General features: G+C 34.3%; 1 pseudogene; it reads left to right on the top strand.

Annotated features, from left to right (window-relative positions):
* Nucleotides 1-23,976, top strand: part of LOC124965321 (zinc finger protein OZF-like) — a 72,568-nt pseudogene extending 48,592 nt beyond the window's left edge.
* Nucleotides 23,977-26,381: the final 2,405 nt, after the last annotated feature.

Raw genomic sequence — 26,381 nt, 5'->3', positions numbered from 1 at the left:
CAGGGGTAACAGTGAGGTTATTATCATGAGAGTCAGTGGCCACAGGAGAGTATTATGTGAGTTCTTGTGGTCCAACCAAGGGTATTACATGAATGTCACAGGTCACATTGAGTGTATTTTGTGAGTTTAGAAAATAGATTGGAGATATTTTTGCCCACTTTCCATAGAAATAGAAGCTAGAAATTCACAGTGGGGCAATGTAACAGAGGATCACTTCATTCTTTGAGTATATCCCTTGTCACTTTAAAATTATATATATGTACATATTTTTCTAACCATTTCCCTGACCTTCTCCCTTACCTTCTTTTCTCTAAACTTCTCCCTGATCTTAACCATAAACTTCTCCTCCCTGATCTTTTTTTCCTTGATTTTATCCTTCCTGAACTCTCCTTTCTGAACTCATTTTCTCTAAATCCCTTCTTTAAAAACCCCCAGTTCCTGATTATGGAAAAAATCACAGTCACAGGTGTCCCCTTCATTTCTCCTTTGCTAGCAAGGCAATAAACCATCTTTTTCCTTTTCCAAAAAAACATCCTCATTATTGGATTGGCATGAGAGATAAGGAATAAACTTCTGGCTACACTCACTAAAGCCATCACTAGTCTCGTATTTCTTTCAGTAAGCAAACTAAGAGCAACAAATTATGTGTACATAAGAGAGATTTTAAATAAGCTTCTGAATATTAGTTTTCACTACAATTTTAAATGGATATTTGAGGCAAATTTGCAATTTCTATCACGAAACGTAGCCATAACACCTCCTTATATAAAAAGGGGAGGGACAGTACTATTTTACAATATTTCCTGGTATTTCCTTCCATGATACAGGCCCTAACCTACCCATCTTCTTAAAATTTGGAAGCAATAATCTACATGTAGAAAATAGTAATTTATTTGGGGAGATTATTGTTTTTAATTTAGTCAGTTAGTTTATCCTCAGATACATAAGTTAGAAAAAAGGAATGAAAAGGGAGCATCTAAGGTAAATAGGGAAGTCAGTAGAGGAGAGGTAGAAGATTGAGATGAAGGTAGGGAGGGAAAGGGAAAGAACTCGGCAATACTATTGAAAAAATATATTGTATAAATTGTGAAAATATCATTGTGAATTCAATATTTATGTATAATTATAATGCACCAATAAAAATGTACATAAATTAAAGTAAGACCAGAAGTGTAAAGGAAGGGGAACAGGACAAGGGAGGTAAAGGACAAGGGAAGTACTAGGGAATAAATTAGAGTAGAAAATAATAAATACAGAAAGGAATGTATTATAATGAGAACCACTGTTATGTAAAATTATAATGTAATCACATTAAATAAAACTAAAATAATAGAATTGTATTTATTGTACTGTAGTTCGATTCCAGATAATAATATCAATATTGTTGCAGTCAGAAGACAGATTCGTGATTCTTAATGTTTATAGGATAATACTGAAGCCAGAATTAAGGACAGGCAGTTAGTGTAGAAATAGGGGATTGGGTCAAATCAAGGAAATGAAGGCCTTGAAAGACATCTGCCTCTGGAAGTTGGAGACTGCCCCTGGGAGAATGGAAAGTCAAAGATCTCTGGAGCCCATTGATTACCAAATTTACCTGCCTTTATCAAGGACTGCAAGCAAGGAGCTGCTAATTAATGCCTGCTGGGCTTTTGCCTGGCTGAATCACTTGGGCCCTCCCCCTGCCCCATCTGCTTCTCACTTTGTGCATCTCATCTGCAAAACCCAGTCTAGTAGGCAGGAAGAAGAGTTAAAGGGGGAGAGAACTTGAGAAAAAAAGAGACCTTAACCTACAAAAGATGTAGGTTGCTCTCACTTCTTGGTACTTTAGAATACCAGCCATGGCCCCCTTCTCCCTCCTGGGAGAAGTTTATTATCACTACTTTTAAATAAAACCTGCTTAATATGCTTGCCTTGGCATACTTCTCTAATGTTGAAACTTCAACATTAGAGTGAACAGAACTCATCACTGGTAAATGGCGATATCAATACTATTTCAGATTGAGAGTTAAAATTTGAAGAAGTACACTATGACCCCTGTTCTGCTCACTTTACTATAAAGCTTTATTGGAATACTTGTTTTTAGCACTTGTGAGATAGACATTCTATCTTTACATCCATAACTGTTCATGATTTTTCTCTCCCAAACCCATAATAAAAATAATTATGTCAGAAATTCTTGTTATCTTGGGGTAGTCCAAAACAGAAGTCCTAAGACCAAAAGGTGACTTCCATCCTTTTGGTACATAGGGATCACAATTTAGAGGTATTTTTGTAGGTGTGTAGAAATTCAGAAGATAAGTAAGCTCAGAAATATACTATCTCCCTTCTCAGATACTAGTTCTTCTGCTTTAAACTATTTTATTTTGACAAGTTAATCTCTCTATGGCACCATTTATTCATGCAAATAATATTTCAGAATTAAACTAAATAACATTGTAGACCTTTGCACAATGGCACCTGGCAGGTTTTCAGTAAATACCAGCTATCATTTTTAGTTGAGAACAGAAAATATTGTTACACTTGCTATAATCAATTTTCCTGACATCAGGAATGGGTACCCTTTACACTTTTTGATGTAGAGAAAGGACTACTGAAATGACTTTCCATAGGTCAATAAATATTCAAGTTTGCACATGATATCTAATTCAGAGACCTGACTAAAATGTAAATAAAAAAGAGTTTCCCAAACAAAGGAATTTTAGTTTTTCTTCTGTTACCTAGATTTCATCAGCAGTAAAATTTTTGTCCATCTCATTGTCTTCTAAGTATTTAAGTCTCAGACCCATAATGAGAATTAAAGCTGTCCATAAAATCAATTACCTGTATTAATGGCATGATGGAAATTCAGTAGAAATTTTCAAAAAGCAGTTTTAGTTATGATTTTTCAAAAGGCAGCTACCACTGATGTTCACAGAGATGAAAGATCAGTTTGTCAACTGTATTCTTCTCTGTTTTTGTCTTTGCTAGCTTAGTTTAAACTCTGTTTTAGGCCATGGGTTTTCAGAATTTTGCCAGAATATAGGAAGAAAAAGTTAATAAAATCATAAAAAGTAAAATTTAAAATGACCTACACTTGTAAATATTAGAATATCTCACAAACATTAAGCTGAAAATGATATGATAAAATTTATTTATCAGGGTAAATTGTATGATATATTTCTCTAAGCTGAAGATATTTTAGAACATCTACTTTCATATATTTGTAAGCAATTTAATATAACTTGGTAATTCCAACCACTTAAGACTTTGGAAAGTAAGCAAGTTGGAAATGACTTATGAATTTTCATAACCACAATAAATTTAAGTTAGTTGTTTGATCCAAATGTATTACATACAGAAGACTAAAATAGTTATGCTAAAAAATTAAAAGCAAAACTTCTATAAACAGAAGCATGAGGTTGAAATATTTCCCCAAATATTTCAAAGGCCTTCTTGGGCCTCGGTATTCAACCATGTTACAACATACTCTTCTAGACACTGAAGATGAACATCAGAGACATTCTCTGATCATGGTTATTTCCAAATGTCCAATTATAACAAATCCAGAAGTTTCCTATAAAATTTAATAAATATAATATCAATAATTTTGTTTGGTTTTTATATTTCTAGAAATAATAACTTAAATACAAAACAGAGAAAAAAACTAATGGATATGTGAACAGCAAGCCCTGTTGATGAAATGGGAGAAGGCAATGTCAATTCTGTAATATTTTTTGTCTCGGACCTGCCCACAGTTAACTACATAGCCACTTTAAGGTATGAAGTGCTACAGGAAAATACTTTCCCTGTATTTGCTTGACTTCACCACTGCAATAAAGTCTATGAAAAAAAGGAAAGATTCAATCAAATTTTGTTGCTATAGTTTTTGAAACATTTTATTCCAATTTTGTTTCAACACCTTTGAAACACAAACCTAACAAAAATACTCCTGCACCTTTTTTTTCTCCAATAGACCTTTGGATTAAAATCCATGAAATTCATGTGCCAATATTAGAAACACTTCAGTCACTTATTTTGTTTTTGACAGTAATTTTAAAAGGTTTTAAAGTACCAAACCAATTTGTCTGAAGGATAATTTTAGAAATATGGATATCAAATGGAGTGGTAGGATCTAGGAATCTGCCTCCTTAGCATCTCTTTTCTAGTGGATTGTTGCTTGTCTTACATATTGAAATATTAGATCTCACAGTTTTTTTTAACTTACTAAGGCAGACCTTCACTGAGGCAAATTTCATATTTTGATTAAGTTTGAATAATTAATTTATACTATTTGTATTTTTAACCAAATGGTTTTTCATATACAAATAAAATGAATATTACAAAATATTCAGTTTTCTAAATTGTATCTAGTTTTGGTTTGGTATCTATGAAATGTGTCAATGAACATAAAATTTAGATTTTGGTACATAACTAGTTTTTCAAGTCATATTACTACAGGAGACTGTGGAGAATGTTTTGTGTTTATTTGGGACTGTTCAGCTCAGGGTGAGTATACCATGTCTCACACCTGTAATTTTCAGCAGCTCTGCACCAACTCAAGTTTTCATTTTGCAGTTAAAGAGTAAGTCTTCATCACATGCTATTCAGATTTTTATTTTTCTTTACTTTCCCACCTGGGAAAAATCCTGAAGTCAGATAACTATAATCCAAAGAGTTATTAATCTAATAAAGGAGAGGGTAGCCACAAATCTCTATAGCCCCATCAGGTAACGAGTGCAACCTCAATACTGTTATAATGTTCCAGAGAAAAATTTTATTTCTTGCAGCTGTTCAGTCTTTCAATGCTGTTGGAATGTGAGTGATTTATTTGTATCTTCATTCACTCATGCTGCAGGAACAGTGTCCCAGTGGGTTCCACTAGTACATGTGTCCTAGTGGGCTCCATCAATATCATTGAGTTGTAATGAAAAAGCCACAGATGGGGTGAAACAAATTTATTTGTGCCAATTCCAGAGTCTCTATATCAAGATGTCTCCAGGAATGGTTTCCCTTGAGGCCCACACTTTGACATTTATATTGCCATCTTTTGACTATGCATGGCATTTTTCCCCTATTCTTCTGTATCCTTATTGCTGTTTTTTAAAAGGACAAAAATTTAATGTGATTAGGCTTTATACCAATTAGCTGGATTAGCATTAACCATGACTTTAAGAACCATATATTGACCTGGGGATATAGCTCAGCTGGAAGAGTATTTGCCTCACATGTACAAGGCCCTGGATTCAATATCCAGCACCACATAAAATAAAAAATAAAAATTAAAAAGAAACCACATATTTAAATGAAGTCAAAATCTGAGGCACCAGGTACAATAACATGTGAGATTTGGAGGATACAAATAATCTGGTAATATATACTAGTGAGCTGCTGAAAACAGACTCCCAGGAAAGGGAATACTGAATGAAGGAATGTGAACATGCAACACTTTAATAGATACAGGCAGATGACATCACAGATGGGCTGCTGAAATTTAATTGGCACAAGAAATCTCTCATTGTAGCAGCTTCTCTCAACCAGGATTCTCTTGGTTTTGACATTTAAAAAGTTATTTTTCTTGGTTAATCTCTTGTCCATGAGGTAAATAAGATAATATGGTTCCATTTTTTCAATTTCCCAACTGACAAACTGAGTTACTTCTCAGTTGATTTATCAGCCATATAGATTATTTTCTTCCCTCAGTCCTACTCAGATTTTGGGTCACATATTGTGCTTTCTTGCAAAAAGTAGTCTTGATACATTTTCACTAACGTAGAACCTGGGTTGTCCTGTTACTGAAGACTTTTCTTAACATGAAATAAGGGCAAAAAATAGTCTATCGATTCAAACAGACCTCCTGGGATGTTTTTGCTAGACTCTCTCTTTAAAATGGATAAGAAATATTATTTCTCTAGATAAATATCCCCTATATCAAGAGTAATCCAGACTTGGAGAATCTTAGAAGGAATTTCATACAGTTCTGTCCTGGGCAGTTGCCAGTATGAAATATAATGCTGAGAAACCATTTGTTATTTAGAAGCCTGTGTTTTCTCATCTCTACAATTGAATGTTTTTAGAGGACTCATTTGGATCAAGGCTTCATGGAAAAATTGATATAAGTTGCTCCCACAACTGTCAAAACACCTTTAGTTACTGTGTAGAAAGTGCTTAACCATTTTCTGACATATTGTGATGTGCTGACATAAATGACTTCATGAGAATGTTATAGGCCAGACTATAAGGGAAATGACTAAACAGACTCCATTTTGCTCTGAGCCTCCATGTTATGTAGAAAATAAGCTTCTCCCATGGGAACACCCCGCCTCTGTACCTATCATCAGTTGCTTAGTGTGACATGTTTAACAATACAGAAGAATAATTCCTATGTAAATAAAAAATGCTCTCTTTGATTGCTGTTGCTCCTAAACAATGTACCATGTGAACAGTGATTGTGTGGATGTTAGTAACCTTTCTTTAGATTGTACCTAGGTAAGGGTCATTTTGACCCACTTCCCCCCTCTTTCACTGATCTCATGATGTTAATGTGTAATTTCAAATCATAGCAACAGACACTTATGATTAATGTGATTTTTGGTATAAGAACCCCTACAACACTGTGGTCAGGGCTATTTTCCCAATAGCCACTTTTTTTGGGGCATTGTGTGAGTCAGTTGGCTGGCTTAATAAAGACTCTCAGATTTGGACTTCTCAGTGGTGATTGGTCTGTTCTTCAGTTGCGCACCATAACAATATCACCACTTTTTATTTTTTTTTTCAAAATTTTATTATCTTTTCATCAGGGTCACTCATGTCATCCACATGCCCAGGCACAATATGCCAACTCTTGCTTGTCTGAAATCCAGATATCATTTCTTTGATATTTTATGGTACTTCCAATAACTGTATGTCCCTCCTTGACTTCTTTTTGCTCTATGCCCTCAAAAAAAATAGTTCTGCTGCATGACATGACTCTGTAGTGCATGCCCCTCTTTGTTTTGAAAACATAGGGCTTGGTTGTCCTTTACATTACTCTAAACCTGCTTGTTTTATAATTAATAAATCCTGATTTATCTTCCCATATATTTAACATCAACCTATATTTTGATATGTAAAGAAGTGTTGACATAAATTTTAGGTGGTGTTTGCCTTTGAGGTAAACTGAATCAGGATTACCTGGATTCTGGAATGGGAGCCCCAAGATGATACAGTTATATGACAATGTTCTCTTTGTGTTGTGCTCTGTAATACACAGTAGTGGATTTTACATACATATATCACATATCCTGCTCTTTTGAACTTTTGTCAGATTTCAAGTCTGATGAGAATAAGATATATTGCAAGAGTTTTTTGATCTGGTGGAGCTATTTTGGCTTTGGAATCAGATAGAGCTTATCCTGAGTCCCAGTGAACCTACTTACTAATTGTGGGAATATGTCCACAGGAGGAAACATATATTACATTTTGGTCAATAGGTCTAACCTCAAATTGCCAAATAAGTTTCCAGTTTATTTATTTAAGCAACAGAATCAAGGTTGTGGAAGATTGCAGGCTATGTGTACATAATCCCTAGGCATCTTTGTTTTTTCTGCTGTATGGTGTCTACAATTTGAGAAACATGTGACCAATATGAAATGAGAAACAATGATCTACTTTTGGACACTTCCTGGTGGAACTTCCTGCTCCCACTCAGGGTATTGTTTCTTAAAATTTTGTGCCTGAGGGGAAATATTATTATGGAACTCTATCCCTTAACACTAGCATGTAAAGTGATAGACCAGGTCCTTTAAGTCCCGGACATCAGGGGACCCATATCCCTCAAATCTGGCATGTGTCTATGGTAAAATGAAGTATGCTGAAGAGAGTCAAACTTGAGAGTGTAGTTCCAAAAGCACATGTTCTTCATTGGTAGCATTTTATAAATCACATAAAAGTAATATTCTTGAGAGGCTGTGTTATGTTAATATCAATTCCAACTCTTTCTTTTTATGCTATCAATTTGAGTATTAGAGACATTTAAATTAGCCTTACACCTAAGGCATTGTTTTCATTGAATATTGTTGCCTTACAGGGTTGTTCCATTCAAAGTTTAGTCTGTCTCCTAAGAAGAACAGAAAGCAGAATAGTTAAATAACATTTTATATTAATTGCCATTATATTATTTTCATTCATGAATAATATACTGGTTTATTTAATCCATAAACTAAAATGGCAAATGTGCACCAGGTTAACTGCAAATGTTGTGCTGGTTGGACTAGATCCCACTTCTGGAAGAAAATATTGTCTTAAAATAGACTCTGGGGTGCAATTCCCAGATCTCAAAAGAAAAAAAAAAAAAACTGCAACTAAGGACCTACCATTCTGTTCTTATTCTTGTGCATTGGCTCAATTCACTGTCATTCATAGGGAAGACTCCCTGATCTCATACCCCAGAGGCACGGTCTGAAGCCCTGTCCAATCAGGAGCAGTTAGAACTGTCCAATCCTGTGTGCTGACAGGGAATTGGGGGTGGGCTTCCATTGCCATCTCTGTTTCTCCTGAGTCCGCCATATTGGTGATTCAGCTCTAGGCTTCACTCTACTGTTTAGGAGTCCCAAGTTACTCTGTTGTAAAGGGGATGAAGATCCCTAGGGAGAAGGATTGACTCCCAAATACCCAGATATGGTGAGTGGGCAGTGGCATCACAAGCCTGGGGATGGAGGCTGTTGGAATGGTGGAAAGGACTGTGGCAGAAAACCAGACCTGGCAAACCAGGACTCTTCACAGTCTCTGGAGTCTGCAGGCCTGAGCCCTCCTGTGGGGCACTGTACTCTCCGTCCTCCTGGCCATCCAGGTGGAAAATGTATCAGTGGCAGAGACCTCTCACTTCCTTCCTTATCCTTGCAGGACATTGTCAAATACTGTCTCACAGGTGTTTGCCTGTAGCCCAGCATTTTCCCACATGTTGGTGATTGACGGGGGGTACATTATTGTAATTGAATCTCCACAAGCCATTTTCCTGCAGGAGAGCAGTTGTGGTCTGTAGGGACCATGTTTCCTTCTGAGCTAGCTAATTTTCATTTTTCCTTTCTTTTCTCTTTTTCTTTCTTTCTTTTTTTTTTTTTTTTTTTGGTGTGTGTGTGTGTTGCTGGAAGTTTATCCCCAGGATACTTTACTACTGAAATATATCTCTAGTAATTTTTATTTTTTATTTTGAGACAGGGTATAGCTTATTTGCTGAGATTGTCTTGTTATGGTTTGATTTATTTAGACATTTCCAATCCAATGAAGTGTATGATTTTTACATACATATGGATTCATATATGGATTTAGTTTTTATTATGGTTCCTTGTTGATTATTGTAGTAGTGTAGTTTCACAATATACATGAATATCAGATAATGAGAAGTACTCCTTTTTCTCTTATAATTGAAAAATTTACTGGCTAAATTTATATATAATTTTTTGTGGATGAATTTTAGAAGTTTATGGTTTCTTATCTTATTAAAAGTACAGCATGTTGATTTTTTATTATTACACTAGAATTATACATAATATTTGGGTTCATTTTTACATAATCATATAAGCATGGAATTTAGTTTGCTTCATTTCATTCCCCAGTAGTTTTTCTTTTCCTCTCCTCCTACCTTCTTCTCTCTTCCATTTATTTATAGTTTATACATTACTACTTTATAGATACATATAAAAGTAGAATTCAATGTGATATATTTATATAGGCATATATAGCAGTTTTACTAGGTATATTGTAAGTAAATTTAGGGAAAATTGTCTTCCTTGAAATGATGAGTTTTATCATCTACACATGGGATATGTAAGTGAGTGTTTCATGTGCTTCTGCTGACACTTATTTTCTCATAAGTTTTACCTATTTTCTTTCTAAACATATATACATGTGAAATATCACATACATATTGCACACATATAAAACTTAACATGGTGTTTTATACTATTTCTTAAACTGAATATACTATAACTAAACATTTGAGTGACTCCTAGAAATCATTTTTCCCACAGATTTATCTCTTAAAAATTTGACATTCACTTGAACCATGCCCCTGGGGTTGTATGGTTGGTGTTTGAATGAGTACTGTTGTGTTATTAACTGTTATCATGGTCACATATGCTATAATTTTAGGAAGTCTGTGACAGTGAGCATCATATATCTTTAATAGCAAGAGTTTCCACAAATAATAAGAAACTCCTTGAGTTTATAAATATTCATGTGCTTTATATCATCATCAATATTATTTTGCCTGTGATGGAATTTTATGTTTCTCTACATATTTTTAATATTCTTTTAGATTTAGATTTTTTATGGTCATTGAAGACTTAGATATAGATATCCCCTGTATTATTTGGCAGTTCAAGGTATTTGCCTGCATTTCTTTTGTGGTTTATGACTTCAAGGTTAAAAAAATATCTAAAAAGGCAGATAGATTTGGATTTTATGAAAAAAAAAATTTTTGCATTTAATTAAAAAATATTACATTTGTATTCCCCTGAGTTTGTATTGTAGATATCTTGTATGGTTTGTATTTGGAGGTTATTTCAAATGAAATTCCAGGGCTTATCTTTTGAAATTCTAACAGAAAATATAAATAAGAAAAATCTCACTTCCCTATTGCTGCAGGAAAATAAATACATTTCCTCAACATCATTTGTTAAATAAATTGTTGAATGAAACATTCACTATACATCCACTACTTCTTTGATGATTATTTTTAATGTTTTTGACAGTGAATCATGCATTGTCTTATATGGAATTTGGACTTTAATACAAAATCAGGTAGGATAACATTTGGCATTATAAGAAATATGCATTATAATCTATTGTTTTCTGAATGATATGTTGTAGTCAAACCAATAAATGGACATTTATTTTTAGAAATAGTTTTATATATTTTCTTTAAAATTTATGAGCCTTTTATATTTATTTCTCTTCTGACTCATATTCAAACTTTGCACCTGTGCTGTGCTTTTTTGCACTCTGTAATCTCCACACACTTACCTCATAAGAAATCTAGGTCGATAGCTCAGTTTTTGAATACTTACTAAACATGAAAGTAGGAAAAAAACATTTGTGTTTGTCTTGGGATGTCTTCTCTACTTAGAGAAAAACATTTTCTCTTGAAAATGGAGTGAAAATATTTCTTCAGACACATCCTCTACATCAGGAGCAAATCAGTCTTTGAGCAGCTTTGAAGGGGTTTCATATAGTTCTGTCTCCAGGTAGTTCACTTTGTGCAACTGAGTTGTCATTTAATATCCAGAAACCTGTGTTTACTCATCTCTATAATGAGAAATAATTTTAGAGAACACAGATGGAAAATGCTCTTCATGGAGGCTAGTAATACATGTATGTGCTGTGGCTATGACTGACAAACCACCTGGAAAACACTGCAGATACTAATTGTTTAACCATTATCTGCCACTCACCTGAATTTTCTTTCCAAAGTTTGTAATAACCTTTCACTGCAGGCACCAATGTCATCCACATTCCCAACATAAAATGTTTTATCTTTCTTGTCTGAAATCCAATTTCCTATTCACTGGTGGTTCAATGTGGTACAACAAATTGTGTTTTCTTGCACTGCTTTTACTTTGTGTCCCCAATAATAGGGTTGTCTGTTCCATGCCTCTATCAGCTATGTTTAGAAAATGAACTAGAAACCTGTATTTTTTGCTGATTTGTACAGGAGGGTTTGATTTACTTCTTGCTGGTGTCATTCCTTGTTATAAACTGGACCAGGATTTCCCCAGGTCCTAGAAAAGAATCCCATAAACAATCAGGTATATAAAATGATTCTGTTCATATGGAATATACGTACATATGCTACATATGCACAAAGGTTCAGGCAACTCTCTTACTTGCTTTTCTTTCAGGTGAGTAATACAATTCCTTATCTGTATTTCTTCTCAAGTTCAAAAAATGGAGAGACACTGCCCTGAATGGAAGCATGGAGCTTTAAAAGCTTTAAACAGAAAGCTTCCAGATTTAGGTTTTCTCCCTCCAAATGCTGGCCATGGTCCATTCCATTCCAGATACCAGAAAGCAAGCAAGCAAGCAAAGTATATTAAAATTATACACACACACACACACACACACACACACACACACATACACATACACACACTTAGAAGTCCTGCTTTTATTTAATAAGAGTCACTAACCAAGTTCTAAAATAATAAGTTGTATGAGTCATGTGGTGTAGTGGAGGTGTTTGGGCTTTAAATTAGAAACAATTTTTTTTTTGTACTGAGGATTGAACCCAGGGGCACATAACCACTGAGCCACATCCCCAGCACTTTTTAAAATTTTATTTAGTGACAGGTTCTTGCTAAGTTGCTGAGGCTGGATTTGAACTTGCAATCCACCTACCTGAGACTTAGAAGCTGCTGGAATTATAGTTGTGTGACACTTTGAGTGGCAAGAAAATTTTTCTTGACTCCAATTCCACTTGCTTATTTAGGGACTTTCACCATAGGAAGAAAAGTATCATAGACTGGCAATTAGGTCTAAGGCCAAATTGCAAAATAAGGAATTGATCTTTAAGCCCAAATCCTCACTGGTCACTCAAGCTGGGCTTATGTCAGCAGTAGACTGTCATGTTTCTGCAGAATATTTTCAGCCACTATCTGAAGTCCTATTTGAGCACATATATGCCAGCATTCCAGCACATTCCCAGATTATGTGCTGGATTGTGAAGAGGGAAGATCATCAGAATTGCAACTCTATGTATTGTTTTCCTGCCTGAGGAGAGTTGTGATCTGTAGTCTGTTTCTCAGTTCTTCCTTCTTCCTGAGATAATTTTTCTGTTGAACCCGAGGTCCTTTAACACTGAGCTATGTCCCTGGTACTTTTTATTTTTAACTTGAAACAGATGCTGAGTCTGGCCTTAGATTTGTGCCTAGACTCATAAGTTGCTAGGATTACGGGTGTGTGCAACCATGGTTGAATCCTCCTGAATGATCTAAATGTATGGGAAGCAAAATGTAAAATTAGGGTGTGTGTATTTGGATAAGGGTGTGTGTATTTGTGTGTATGTGTGTGTGTGTGTGTATAATTTTAATACTTTTTTTTTGCTTTCTGGTATCTAGAATGGAATGGACGATGGCCAGCATTTGGCAGGAGAAAACCTGTCTCAAATCTTAAACCTTTATATAATATGTCAATAAAATCCTAAAATTCCAGCTCCCTGTTCATATTTTCAATGACAACTTTTCCTTACCACAATATTATCAACGATTTTCCCACATTACATTTAAAATGAGCCAATTATTTTTAAGTTTTTTTAAATCAAGAATTGGATAGAACTTTCTAAAGGATTTGTGTTCTGACTGTGTGCAATGACAAATGCGTAAAATCCCAGAGACTCAGTTGACTAAGGTATGAAGATTGCAATACCAAGGTCAACATCAGAAATTTAGGTTGAGCATAGGCAACTTAGAAAGACCTGTCTCAAATTTTTAAAACACAGACTGGGTATGTAGCTCATATTTAACATTACCCTGTGTTAAATCCCCAGTTCCATAGAAAAAGACCAAAGCAAAGGCATTTGTTGTTGTTACTATTTGTGAGAATTTTACATGATGAAAAAGTAGAGAAAAATCACTTGACCTTTGTAAAACTATGTGCTTGTATTCTCCTTTTGTCTCTCCAAAGACAGATACCTTGTCAAAATATCTTTGTGTTGAGAGTTGCCCTGATGGAAATTATGTGAGAAAGTTCTCCTTCCCTCTGATATATTCCTGGTACTGTGTTTCAGAACTATCTAATATGAGGATCCCACAGCTGGCACATCTACTGTCTCTTGAGAGTCTAGTGAATATCAGTACTTGGGTCTTATCTTGTTTGACAGCACATTTTATTTAGGTGGTATAGTTTTTCAGGAAAGTAGCTGAGTGCCCTAAACCTGGAAGAAGGTTCCTGGGTTACCCTTCATCCAAAATGCACTTCAGTTGTTTCCTGACCTTGGCTACTGTGAATACTGCTACAGTAAATATAAGAATGTAAAAATTTATTTAATATACTGATTTCAAATACTTTAGAAATATACCCAGAATTATTATTATTATGTTAGTTTTTAAAGAAATTTCAACTTTCAAGGCTTTTTAAAAATTAGATTTACTAAATTCATTTCTAGCATTTTAAAGTGTTTCTTCCATATCCACATAATTGGGTACTTGTTATTCTTCCACTTTTTGATAGTTGTCAGTCTAACAGCTGCACTCAGGGCACAGAAGGTCTTATAGTTGAATGGTACAATAAATTTATGATGCAAGTTTGTTAGAATCAGTGCTGCCTTATACTCTTTGAATGAAGGTGATGTGATCCTTTTAGAAATAAATAGGGATCTGTATATTTATCCCTTTTTCTTCATTCCTGGTGGTGATTTTAGCCCATGGAAATGCTTGCATACCAATATGGAGCCTCTTCTTTGTAATATACTGAGATATGCATATGTGCATTTGTCATTGCTCCCAAAGACTGGAGGTTTAGGATGCAGTCCATTGCATGGAAAAATTTGAATTTCAGACAAATTCCTTAGAGAAAGAATTGCTTAGTCCTGGAGATATTAGTGAGGTGCTGAGAAAGAGGGCTCATAAAGTGATTTACTTCCACTTGGGCTGCCAGTCATTGACTGTATTTCCCTTGTTAACTCTTTGGTGCTGGGTAGATAGAAGCTCAACTGTTAGCAACAGCCATTTGCAGATTATGCTGGCAAATGTCTTTTAGGGAAAGTTGAGACCCTTGAGTTTTACCTCCTCTTCTTCTCTGGTCCCATGAAATAATACCCAGGTCTCTTGCATTTTCCTGGAAAACCACTCATTTTTCTGATGTTTATACTCATGTATATCTAGTCTCTTTCTCTGTGTGCACCAGTTAAATTAAAATTGAAATTACAGGAAATTTAGAATTAAATGTGCTATATTTATGACCCTAACTGTAATCCTCTACTCAAGGTGACAGTGAATTTAAGTATCCTGTCCAAGTTATAAGGATCATTGCTCAAGGAATGCTAATGTTCCAGTATAACCCAACCTTTCCTACTCATCTGATGATAGAATTTTTGTTTTATATGCCTCTAATTAATTTATAAATTTAAGATAGATTCAAAACAGGAGTAAATATTGATTTGGTGTATCCATGAGTGGATCAAGAGTCAGGAGGTTCATATTTTGTTATATTTTTTTAATCATTCCTCTGAATATCTGTTTCCTGGTGGGTGGTGTTGGGGTATTATTCCAGTACTGCTCACATTCTGCATATAATCCCAACCAGTGGTCTGGGCTTCTAGTTCTAATATCTACCTTTTGATTGGATTGTATCATTCATTTACATTAAATCATTTTCTTGATATGATTATATTTTATAGGATTTTTATTGCACTTAACAATAAAAACAATATTTAGATAATATGGATATACCTATTTTTCTCTATTGTGATTTCTTGATCTTTATATTACCACAATATTATATTTTTAAAACATATATTAATATCAGGTAATGATAGCTGGTACTTTGCTTTTATATTTCCAAGAGTTCTTGGCTTATTATATATATGTAAAAACTTCCTGGAGAATCTTGGATATTTTTGCATTGTTCCCTTCTTTAATTTTAATGAGGTATTAGTTGACTTTGAGAAAATGGTCTTACTTATAATAGTTTTACCATCTATACATAAGGTGAGCAATTGGTTCTTTGATGTACTTCTATGTATTTTTATTTTCTCAAATTCTGCACATTTTTAAATATTCTTACATATGAAATAAAATATTTATGTGATGAATTTATAAAGTATACATGGAGTTTTTTAGTATTTGTCAAACTGAATATGACAAAAAATGTGTCTAACTTCTAGAACCATTATTTTTCACAGTTTATTATTTATTTCTTCCTAAATATACCTCCCCTTTAACCATGCTCCTGGTTTTCAACACAGGAGAAATATGGTTATGTCTTCATATGTCCAGGGGCTGTAATTTCAGTCTCTGTTTCTGGTGGTGATATATCATTTATGTTTGATTAAAAAATTCTTCACATGAATAATAGCAGTTTCAACTATATCATCCCTTTATGAGAATGTCTTTCTTCCACATGCTCATCAATACTGTTTAACTTTGTGTATATGATGTGATTTTATTTTACATTACCTAATTTCTAAGGATATTTAGTTTTTCATTATTATGGAGCACTTATATATGTCTTATTTAAAGTGACTGTTCAAATCTCTTGCCTTCTTTTCTTTTGGTAGTCTGTATGTTTCTTCTTATAAATGTTTGATTACATAGGAGGCATTTGCCCTTGCAGCAATTCATGGAATCATTTGATAAACAGAATTTTTATTTTAATATTGTACAATTTATAAATTTTAAAATATTATTTTGTGTAATTTTGAAATGAAATAACTTTTTGTTGTTCTTTTTCCCTTTTGTGATATTGGGGATTGAAACTGGTGTACTATTACTGAACTATATCCTCAGTTCTTTCTTAAATTTTATTTTCAGACACACTTTGCTAAGTTTCTTGGGTTGGCAATAGACTTGGGATCCTCCTGCCTTAGCCTCTAGAGTACTGGATATTTCAGTTGTGCACACCACCATATGCATCCTCTCTCACTTTCTTATGTCAACTTTTGGATGTTTTATAATTTCTTTTATATTTCACTTTTCATAATTCTTATATTTAGTATGTGAAAATGGGTTATGTGGTATGAGTAAAGGATACAATAGCATTTTTACTACCATACAAATATCCCCATATCCTAGCCTCTTTCTTTGGAAACAGTGTCATTTTTCCTCTTTACTGCACTACAATCTCTATGATTTTTAACTGTCTAAATAGCAAGAGACTTATTAAGAGGTTTGTCTTGAATTCCACCACATATTAATTTTATCATGAGGTCTACACTGATTGCTTTAATTTTATAACATCAGTCTATTGTGACATTATGGTGTTTTGGTAAGTGGTAGACTTTATGTACAACTATGGAATGGATGTATCAAAGAACCTCACCATGTAGTAGTCTGTCCCAACTAGATTCTTGTCATTACTCTCAGGTATTTGGAAAATAGCAGAATCATCTTAGAATGAATTTCCCAGAATGTATTCACATCATTTTATGTATGCATATATATGCAACTACATAGTATATAATTGATACAATTTTTACTTATTATATTATTGAATTTACCAGGGTCTCTCTGAGTTACTAGGTGATTCACTAAGTTACTGAGGCTGTCTTTGAACTCTTGATTCTGCTGCTTAATCCTCCTGAGTTATTTGGAATACATGCTTGCTCCACTACATCTGGCTCATTTACTTTTTAAAAGCACCATTATTGACTTTGGTGGTTCTATGTTATGTTTATTTTCAACATATTCTAATTTTACTCTTTTGTTTAAGATTTTCTTTACTCTTATTTTTATAAAATTTATTTGTTTCAAACTATTCAGATGGATGATTTGCTAATAAATTCCTAGTCATTTTATGGATCACTAATTTATGTCTCTATATTTTATTTTTAACATCAGCTTTAGATATATCCCATATTTTTACAGTCTTATGGAGGTTTAATTGGTACATATTAACCTGCACATATCTTAAGTATATACTTTTATTTTATAACATATGTACATATCCATGAAACCAGCACCACAATCAACCAAATTGTCATGACCATTATTAAAATATGTTCCCAGGGATTACATTCCATTTATGCATGATCTACAAAATGTATAAATGCATTCAACTGCCAAGTACAAGTAATTAGAAAAAATAAAGTAAATTAAAAATAAAATCTTCCCAATGTCTTTTAAATACCTTCTTTTGTTCTTCCTCACAGCCATTCATGTAATAAATTTGATTTTATTAAGCACAGCAAGAACAGGAAAACATCGAAATTATAGTTCCTTGAATTATCACAAAGGAAAAATACCATGTACTATTGTTTACATCAAGAAATAGAACATTAATGATATCCTGAGAACACCTACCTGCCCTCTTTCTCTTAGTACCCCTCCATAATGTCTGATGGTAAGTACTCTTCTCCTTTTCTATTTATCCTTTTTAAAAAACAAATCAAGCAAAAAATAAGAGAAGCATTACTCCCTCTGAACTTATTAATGCAAAAAATGAGGAGAAAGTAGAACTTGTGGGTTTGTTTCTGACCCTGACCTCAACCCATTCTCCTGCTCTCTGGTAGGAGAAGATGTGAGGTAAATCTAGAGATGAAGAAAGATGAGGAGGTCTGGAGCAGGATGCAAGACTGGTGGCTGCTAAGAGAGGCTACCAGAGTATCAGTGGTATGAAGGAGCAAAAAAGCAAGTAAGAGGAGAAGTACAACTGGTGACTAGAGAAAAGTTCAAATGGGGCAGGCCAGATGGTGCAACAATGGGAGAGTTAGCAGGGAGTGTCAGCATCTTGACAGGTAGAAATGAGAAGGCTGGAGTAAAAATAATGGCTTCTCTTGTGCAGTTCTCCAAGCTACAAGCAGGTAAAATGTTTACACCTTAGTTTTTCCTGCTCTCACTTTCCAATGGGCATTACATCCCAAACCCATTGGAAGGATTCTCCCACTGTCACCCAATTTTCTGATTTCTGCCAATTTGAATTTACTTTATCTTCTTTCTTCTGTTCTTCCTCATCTTCTGCATATTGTTTATTCTCCTCTTCATACTCAGCAGGTAATATTTTCTTCTCAACCCCCTTCTTAGCCTCCTCTACCACATTTTTATTTTTCTCTTTCCAATTTGCTTTATCCTTCAGTCCTTGGTGCTAATTAGAAAACTGCCATATATTTTTATATAAGATGGTTTTGGGCTCTGTTTTTCCTTAGGTGAAAACTGAGTACCATCATCCAGACTGAAGGGTCCTAACCTGCACAGTGTGGTGGCAGCTAGAGGAAATTATCCCAGTGGTAGATGTAGAAGTGGTGGATTCCAGTTAGAGCATTCTCATATAATCAATGCTTCCACTTATTTTCTGTCTAGAGAAATAGTTAATGTTTCATAGTATGTGCCTGAGTAGATAGCACCCTGTCATTTTCCAAAGTGACTTTAATTTTTACCTTACCACAGCAAGCCTGATGATTCCAATCACTTAACATTTGTGTGATCATTAGTTTTTTGCATGTGTGTGATTGTTTTTTTTTTTTTCCTGGTGAGTATTTAATAGTCTTTTAACTTGGATTTAATGTCCTTAAATAGTATTCCTTTATACTTTCATTTTTTGTAATTTTAATATTTTCTCCTTTGTGAAATCATTTGAAATTTTTCATCTGTGTTGTGCTCTGTTGAGATGTATTTTTCCCCAAAGAAATGGTTGAGAGTGGGTTTCTCAACCTCTTGTGGTAGATCACAAGTGGCAATCACACCTAGAAGGAAGGAGAAACCTCTTTCACTGTATGATGAATCTGAAAACTTCAAGGACTGTCTTGTGTCTCATCTCTATTATATAGTCTTGAAACCATTTTTGTCAGGCAGATGTAGGGCAGGGAATGTCATGAGTCTCTTTTAAGTTCTCACAGGCAGCTTGGAATTCTGGTGTACAAATCAAATGTTTTATTTATTCCTTTCAAGGTCTAATATAGGTCCAAATATTAGTCCAAAATTAGGGACCAGTATCAGACTGTTTTAGTCAGATTTTTTATGACTGTGACCAAAATTCTGTACAAGAGCAATTTTAGGAAAGGAAGAGCTTATTATGGGGCTAACAGTTTCAGAAGTCTCAGTTCAGAGATGGTTGGTTCCAATACTCAGGGACTGGGATGAGGCACAACATCATGGCAGGAGAGTGTGGTGTATAAAAACTTCTGGGAAGATGGTGCCAGGAAGCAGAGAGTGCTCTGCTCAACAAGGTTGAAATATAATCTTCAAAGGCCTGACCCAAGGGAACTTTCTTCTCCTGCCATATCCTACCTGCCTGGAGTTACCATTCCATCCCTAACTGAGACTTAATGCACTGAATAGGCAAGACTCTGAACCTTATCATTTAATATCTAAACCTTTTTGCATTGTCTCATGCATGAACTTTTGGGGAACAAGTAATATCCAAATTATAACACTGACATTTACAGGAACCCATGTACCTGTTTCTAGTTCCTGATTTCTCTAAGGCTTAAGATAGCCTTCTTTAAATCTGACATCAAAATTCAGGTCCATTGGATACTCTGTAACCCCAGATAGGTGAGATGTTTACAGACTTCAGCCATCTTAGTGGACACCTCATATTCACATGAGGTGAGGTGTTTTACTGCAGCAATACAGTATTTGAAAATCTGAGTTCATAGTTGGGGTTGGCTGTAAGCCAATAATCCTCCTATTGAGAAAGATTTCTTAAACCACTCATAACCCTCAGCTAACAATTTTGATAGTATTCTATTTAAAAAATTTCAAAAATTTAAATCTCTATGTAAGAAAACCCAACAATACTGGATTGTTACTTTTGTATTGAAGTTCTATCACTCAAGAGCAGTTATTAGGAATACCTTATCAGAGGAATGCAAAGGAACTCATCTCTTAAAATAGTTCTTAACCAGTAATTGTAACCTGGCATTACTAGTAGTAAAGTATATGGATTTGGTAATATTGGGTGAATATGTAAAACTGTTAGTTTTAGCTCTCAGATCATGCCCAAATGAGTATGCATCATTGGGTTTTTAATTTTTTTTAAATGGAAGATTGGGTTATTGCAGGGTGTTTGGCAACTATAACCAAATCCATCTTTAAGAACTTGTCCAAGAGATTTCAATCCTATTAATACTTCACCTTTAAGGATATATTGTTGCTTCATGGGGCATCGCCACCTCCTTAAACAAAATACTGTTTGAGAAAATATTTGTCATACTTCTCAGAGTTCCTTTGACCAATATAACCTTATTTATTTACTTATATATTTATTTTGACCATGGATTGTACCCACATATCCATATCCTCAGCACTTTAATTTCTTGTTTTTATTTTTAGTCAGTGTCTCACTAAGTTGCTTATGGTCTTGCTATGCTGCTTAGGGTGGCATTGAAATTGAAATCCTCTTTTCTCCTCCTCCCAAACAGCTGGGCTTAGTGGTATCTGCCACTGGGCCTGACTCAATCATTTCTTTAAAAAAACTCTATCATCAATTAATTTTTGTTTTTATAATTTGAATATTTTTATTTTTCTTTACATGAAAAATTATTTTTATATTTGTGCACATAACAAATATCATTTGATCCAATTGATTTTCTTGTCTTCTTTTTTCCATTGGCCTTCTCATTTATAATAACTGCCCTGTTCTGATAACTGTTTTAATATTCAACTCTCTTCTGACCTTGATATTTCCTTAAATCTGAATATCAGATCAAATAAACTTTTGTAAATATTGAGCTCTCCCATTTAATGGATACTTCATAATATATCATAAAAATTAATATTAATACAGCTATCCATATTTTTTTTGGTTTTGTTAATTAAGATGAAAAATAGTGTTATATACACATTTGAAATAATAAAAAAAAGATAATTATTGAGGCAGGCAAGATGCTGTATTAGAGTGAGACAATATTTCTCCTACCTCACTTAACCAGAACTCAAGCGCTGAAAATAGTACTTCTCTCTGAGGCTTTGAGTGAAAAACCTTGAGACTGGAGGGTCAATGTGCTCTTTCTGATCCAGAGATTGTTCAAATTATTAAATTGATCTAAAAAAATTTACCCCGAGTTTACCAATCATCATAGGAGAGCTGAACCAGGAGTCATCTTGAGAGTAAACTAGAGCTGTTACAATGGATAGTGGAAACCCAGATCTGGGAGATTATGACTAGGCCTGCATAAACCTATCTGAACCTAGCAAAGACTTAACTGAGATTAACAAACCCAGGTAAAAGAAGAAACCAAGAGCATCTTTGCCTAAGTAAACTCCATTTGCAGAGGTAGGGAGAACCCAACTCTCTCCAAAACTTTGAATCCTGTAGCTCAAAGGATCTTATAAGGCCAGCTACAATGAATCAGATATTTGATGTGGAGAGTTTCAGTGCACTTAGCTCTCTGATTAATTTTTAAAGGACTTGTATTGGAGTTGAGTTGTATAGCACCCTTTGGCTTAATCCCAAGAACCACACATAAAAAATAAATAAAAGTAGAATGACCTCATGATTCAGATATGTGAAAATCTTCAAAGAAGCCAGAAACTTTGGTGTGTGTTTTATATTTACCTTATTCTACTGAGAGTGAAGGCAGCTTATAGATTTTTTCCTATTTGCACAATGCTATATAAGAAAGGAGGAAATACTTTTGTTGATAAAAGTAAGATACATTCCTTCTCTATACTATATTGCTCTCCTTAGAAATATCTTGGATATAGTGCTCTCTACAAAAATTTGTGCAATTTTTACAACATATTTGTGACTGTACATTTTTATGTAACATATTTCTGAAGTAATGATGGCCTTTGATTACTAGTCTGTTACACTGCTGATGTCCTGACATTGCTAACTCTGCTATAATTTCCCATTATATATACAAAATATATTCATCCCAGTCTACTAAGTAATTTTTTTAAAACTTTCATTTATTTCAGCAATGACTTCTCATAATATGGAAGAATTTTCAGCAGACCATGGCAAAAGACATATATTTCAAAAAATGATTAATGAAAAATATAGAAATTGTGACCTTGACTATTTACAACATAGGACAATATGGAGAACGTTAAGTGAGAGTGAACCTCAGAAATTAAATGATCAAAAGGCATGCGTCATTCAACAGCAGATAATTCACACTGGAGAGAAGTTCTGCAAATGTCAAGAATGTGGCAAAACTTTTAATGCAAAATCACACCTTATTCACCATCAGAGAATTCATACTGCAGAGAAGCCCTACCAATGTAAAGAATGTGGCAAAACTTTCTGTCAAAAATCACACCTCACTCAACACCACAGAACTCATACAGGAGAGAAGCCCTTCAAATGTACAACATGCAACAAAGCTTTTAATCACAAATCAAACCTTATTTGCCATCAGAGAATTCATACTGGAGAGAAGCCCTACCAATGTAAGGAATGTGGCAAAGCTTTCTCTCAAAGAACATGCCTTACTCAACACCAGAGAATTCATACTGGAGAGAAGGCATACCAATGTAAAGAATGTGGCAAAGCTTTCTCTCAAAGATCATACCTTACTCAGCACCAGAGAATTCATACTGGAGAGAAGAATTACCAATGTAAAGAATGTGGCAAAACTTTCTATCAAAAATCAAACCTTACTCAACACCAGTGAACTCATACAGGAGAGAAGCCCTTCAAATGTACAACATGCAACAAAGCTTTTAAGGACAAATCATACCTCATTTTCCATCAGAGTATTCATACTGGAGAGAAGCCCTACCAATGTAAAGAATGTGGCAAAGCTTTCTCTCAAAGATCATACCTTACTCAGCACCAGAGAATTCATACTGGAGAGAAGAATTACCAATGTAAAGAATGTGGCAAAACTTTCTATCAAAAATCAAACCTTACTCAACACCAGAGAACTCATACAGGAGAGAAGCCCTTCAAATGTACAACATGCAACAAAGCTTTTAAGGACAAATCATACCTCATTTTCCATCAGAGTATTCATACTGGAGAGAAGCCCTACCAATGTAAAGAATGTGGCAAAACTTTCTGTCAAAAATCACACCTCACTCAACACCAGAGAACTCATACAGGAGAGAAGCCCTTCAAATGTACAACATGCAACAAAGCTATTAATGTCAAATCGAACCTTATTTGCCATCAGAGAATTCATACTGCAGAGAAACCCTACCATGTAAACAATGTGGCAAAGCTTTCTGTGAAGGAGCTCACCTTACTCAACACCAGAGAACTCATACAGGAGAGAAGCCCTTCAAATGTACAACATGCAACAAAGCTTTTAATCACAAATAGAACCTTATTTGCCATCAGAGAATTCATACTGGAGAGAAGCCCTACCAATGTAAGGAATGTGGCAAACCTTTTTCTCAAAGAACATGCCTTACTCAATAGCACAGAGTTCATACTGGAGAGAAGTACTACCAATGTAAAGAATGTGGCAAAACTTTCTGTCAAAGATCACACCTTACTCAACACCAGAGAACTCATACAGGAGAGAAGCCCTTCAAATGTACAACATGCAACAAAGCTTTTAAGGAAAAATTATACCTCATTTGCCAGCAGTAAATTCATACTGGTGAGAAGCCCTTCAAATATACAATATGCAAAAAAAGCTTTTTTTAATTTAATTTAATTTTTTTACAATGCTGGGGATCAAACCCAGGGCTTCGTTCTCACAAGGCAAGCACTCTACTGACTGAGCTATCTCCACAGCCCACAATATGCAACAAAGCTTTTAATGACAAATCATACCTTATTTGCCACCGGAGAATTCATACTGGAAAGAAGGCATACCAATGTAAAGAATGTGGCAAAACCCTATTTATTTGGGTTCATCTCTATGTCTTCTGGACCATTGTACTACACGTCTATTTTGATGCAAATGCCATGCCATTTTTGTTACCATTACTCTCTAGGTCTGCATTGTGGTCCCTTCTGCTTTACTCTTCTTGGTATTTATCACTGTGGCTATTCTGGGCCTCTTGTTTGGCAAATAAATTCACGATTGCTTTTTCTAGTTCTGAGAAAAATGTCATTGGTATTTTAGTAGGAGTAGCATTAAATCTGTAACAGTCTTGGTAGTATGATCAGTTTGACAATATTAATTCTGCCTTTTCAAGAGCATGGGAGATCTTTCCATCTTCTAAGGATTTTTCTCCACTTTTTTATTTAGAATTCTGTAGTTTCCATTGTAGGGGTCTATCCCCTCTTTCATTAGGTTGATTCCCCTTTTTTTGCAGTTATTGTGAATGGACTAGTTTTAATAATTTCTCCTTCAGTTGATTCATAACTGATGTGTAGAAATGCATTTGATTTATGGTATTGATTTTTATACCCTGCTATTTTTCTCAATTTCTTTATTAGGTGTAGAAATTTTCTGGTGGAGATTTGGGGTCTTTTAAATGTAGAATTTTTCTTTGGGAAATTATGATATGCTAAATTATTATTTTCCTATTCATAATTCTTTAATTTCTATCATCTGTCCAATTGCTCTGGCCAGAATTTTAAGGACTATGTCAAAAAGAAGTGAAAGAGGGTATTTGTGTCCTCTTCCAGTTTTTATGGGGAAGGCTTCATTTTTTCTCTATTTAGAATGATGTTTTCCTTGGCTTAGCATAGAGGACTTTCACATTGTTGAGCGATGGTCCTACTATCACTTGTTCTTCAAGTGTTTTAAACATGAATGGATCTGCATTTTGTCAAATGTATTTTCTCCATCTATCGCAATGACCATATGATTCTCATCTTTAACTCTATTGATGTGATTAATTGTGTTTATTGATTTCCATATATTGAAATAACATTGCATCTCTGTGGATTGTGGAGCACCATCTTTTTAATGTGTTTTTGCATGTGATTTGAGAGAATTTCTTTTTAAAAATTGTGTCTGGTTCATCAGGGATACTGATTTGAAGTTTTCACTTCTTCATATGTCTTTGTTTTTTTTCATCAACACAATACTCATAGAATAAATTAGGAAGAGTTCTTCCCTATTAAATGGTATAATTTGAGGAGTATAGGTGTTAATTCTTCTTTGAAGGCATTGTGGAACTCAAGTGAAAATTCATCATTTATCACTGGGGATGTGGCTTCTCTTGGTTGGTACACTTTTGATAGCATGTTCAATTTTAATGTTTTTATTGATCTGTTTACATTGTGCATGTCCTCTTGATTCAGTTTGGGTAGATTATTTATTCTAAAAATTTGTCATGGTATTCATGATTTTCTATTTCATTGAAGTTACATTTTTAAAATAATTTTATTTTTTCTGTACTTCAGTAGTGTCCACTATGATAAACCCTTTACATGATGAATGTTAGTAATTTGGGTTTTCTCTTTCACTTCAATGTGTAGCTAAGGGTTTATCAATTTGTGTTCTCAAACAATCAACTTCTAATTTTCTTAACTTTTCAATTGTTTTTATTTCATTGATTTCAACTCTGGTTTTAATTACTTCCTGTCTTCTACTACTTTTGGTGTTGATTTGTTCTTCTTTTTCTAGCGATTTGAGATGTAAAAGTTAGGTCATTTACTTGGTGACTTTTAATTCTTTTAATGAATGAGCTCAATGCAGTGATCTCAACTTTTAGGTCTGCCTTCATTAGAGTTCCAGATATTTTGATATGTTTTATAGGTGTGGTCACTTACCTCTAAGTACATTTTTAAAGTTTCTCCTTAATTTCTATTGCAGTCCATTTGTTATTTAGGCTCCAGTTGTTGGAGTAGCCTTTATTTTTATTTTATTATTGATTTCTAGTTTCATTCTGTAATGATCTGATAGAATGCAGTGTAGTATT

The sequence above is a fragment of the Sciurus carolinensis genome, chromosome 15 (genome assembly GCF_902686445.1).
Source record: "Sciurus carolinensis chromosome 15, mSciCar1.2, whole genome shotgun sequence".
NCBI lineage: Eukaryota > Metazoa > Chordata > Mammalia > Rodentia > Sciuridae > Sciurus > Sciurus carolinensis.
This window is presented reverse-complemented; position numbering and strand designations above follow the sequence as displayed.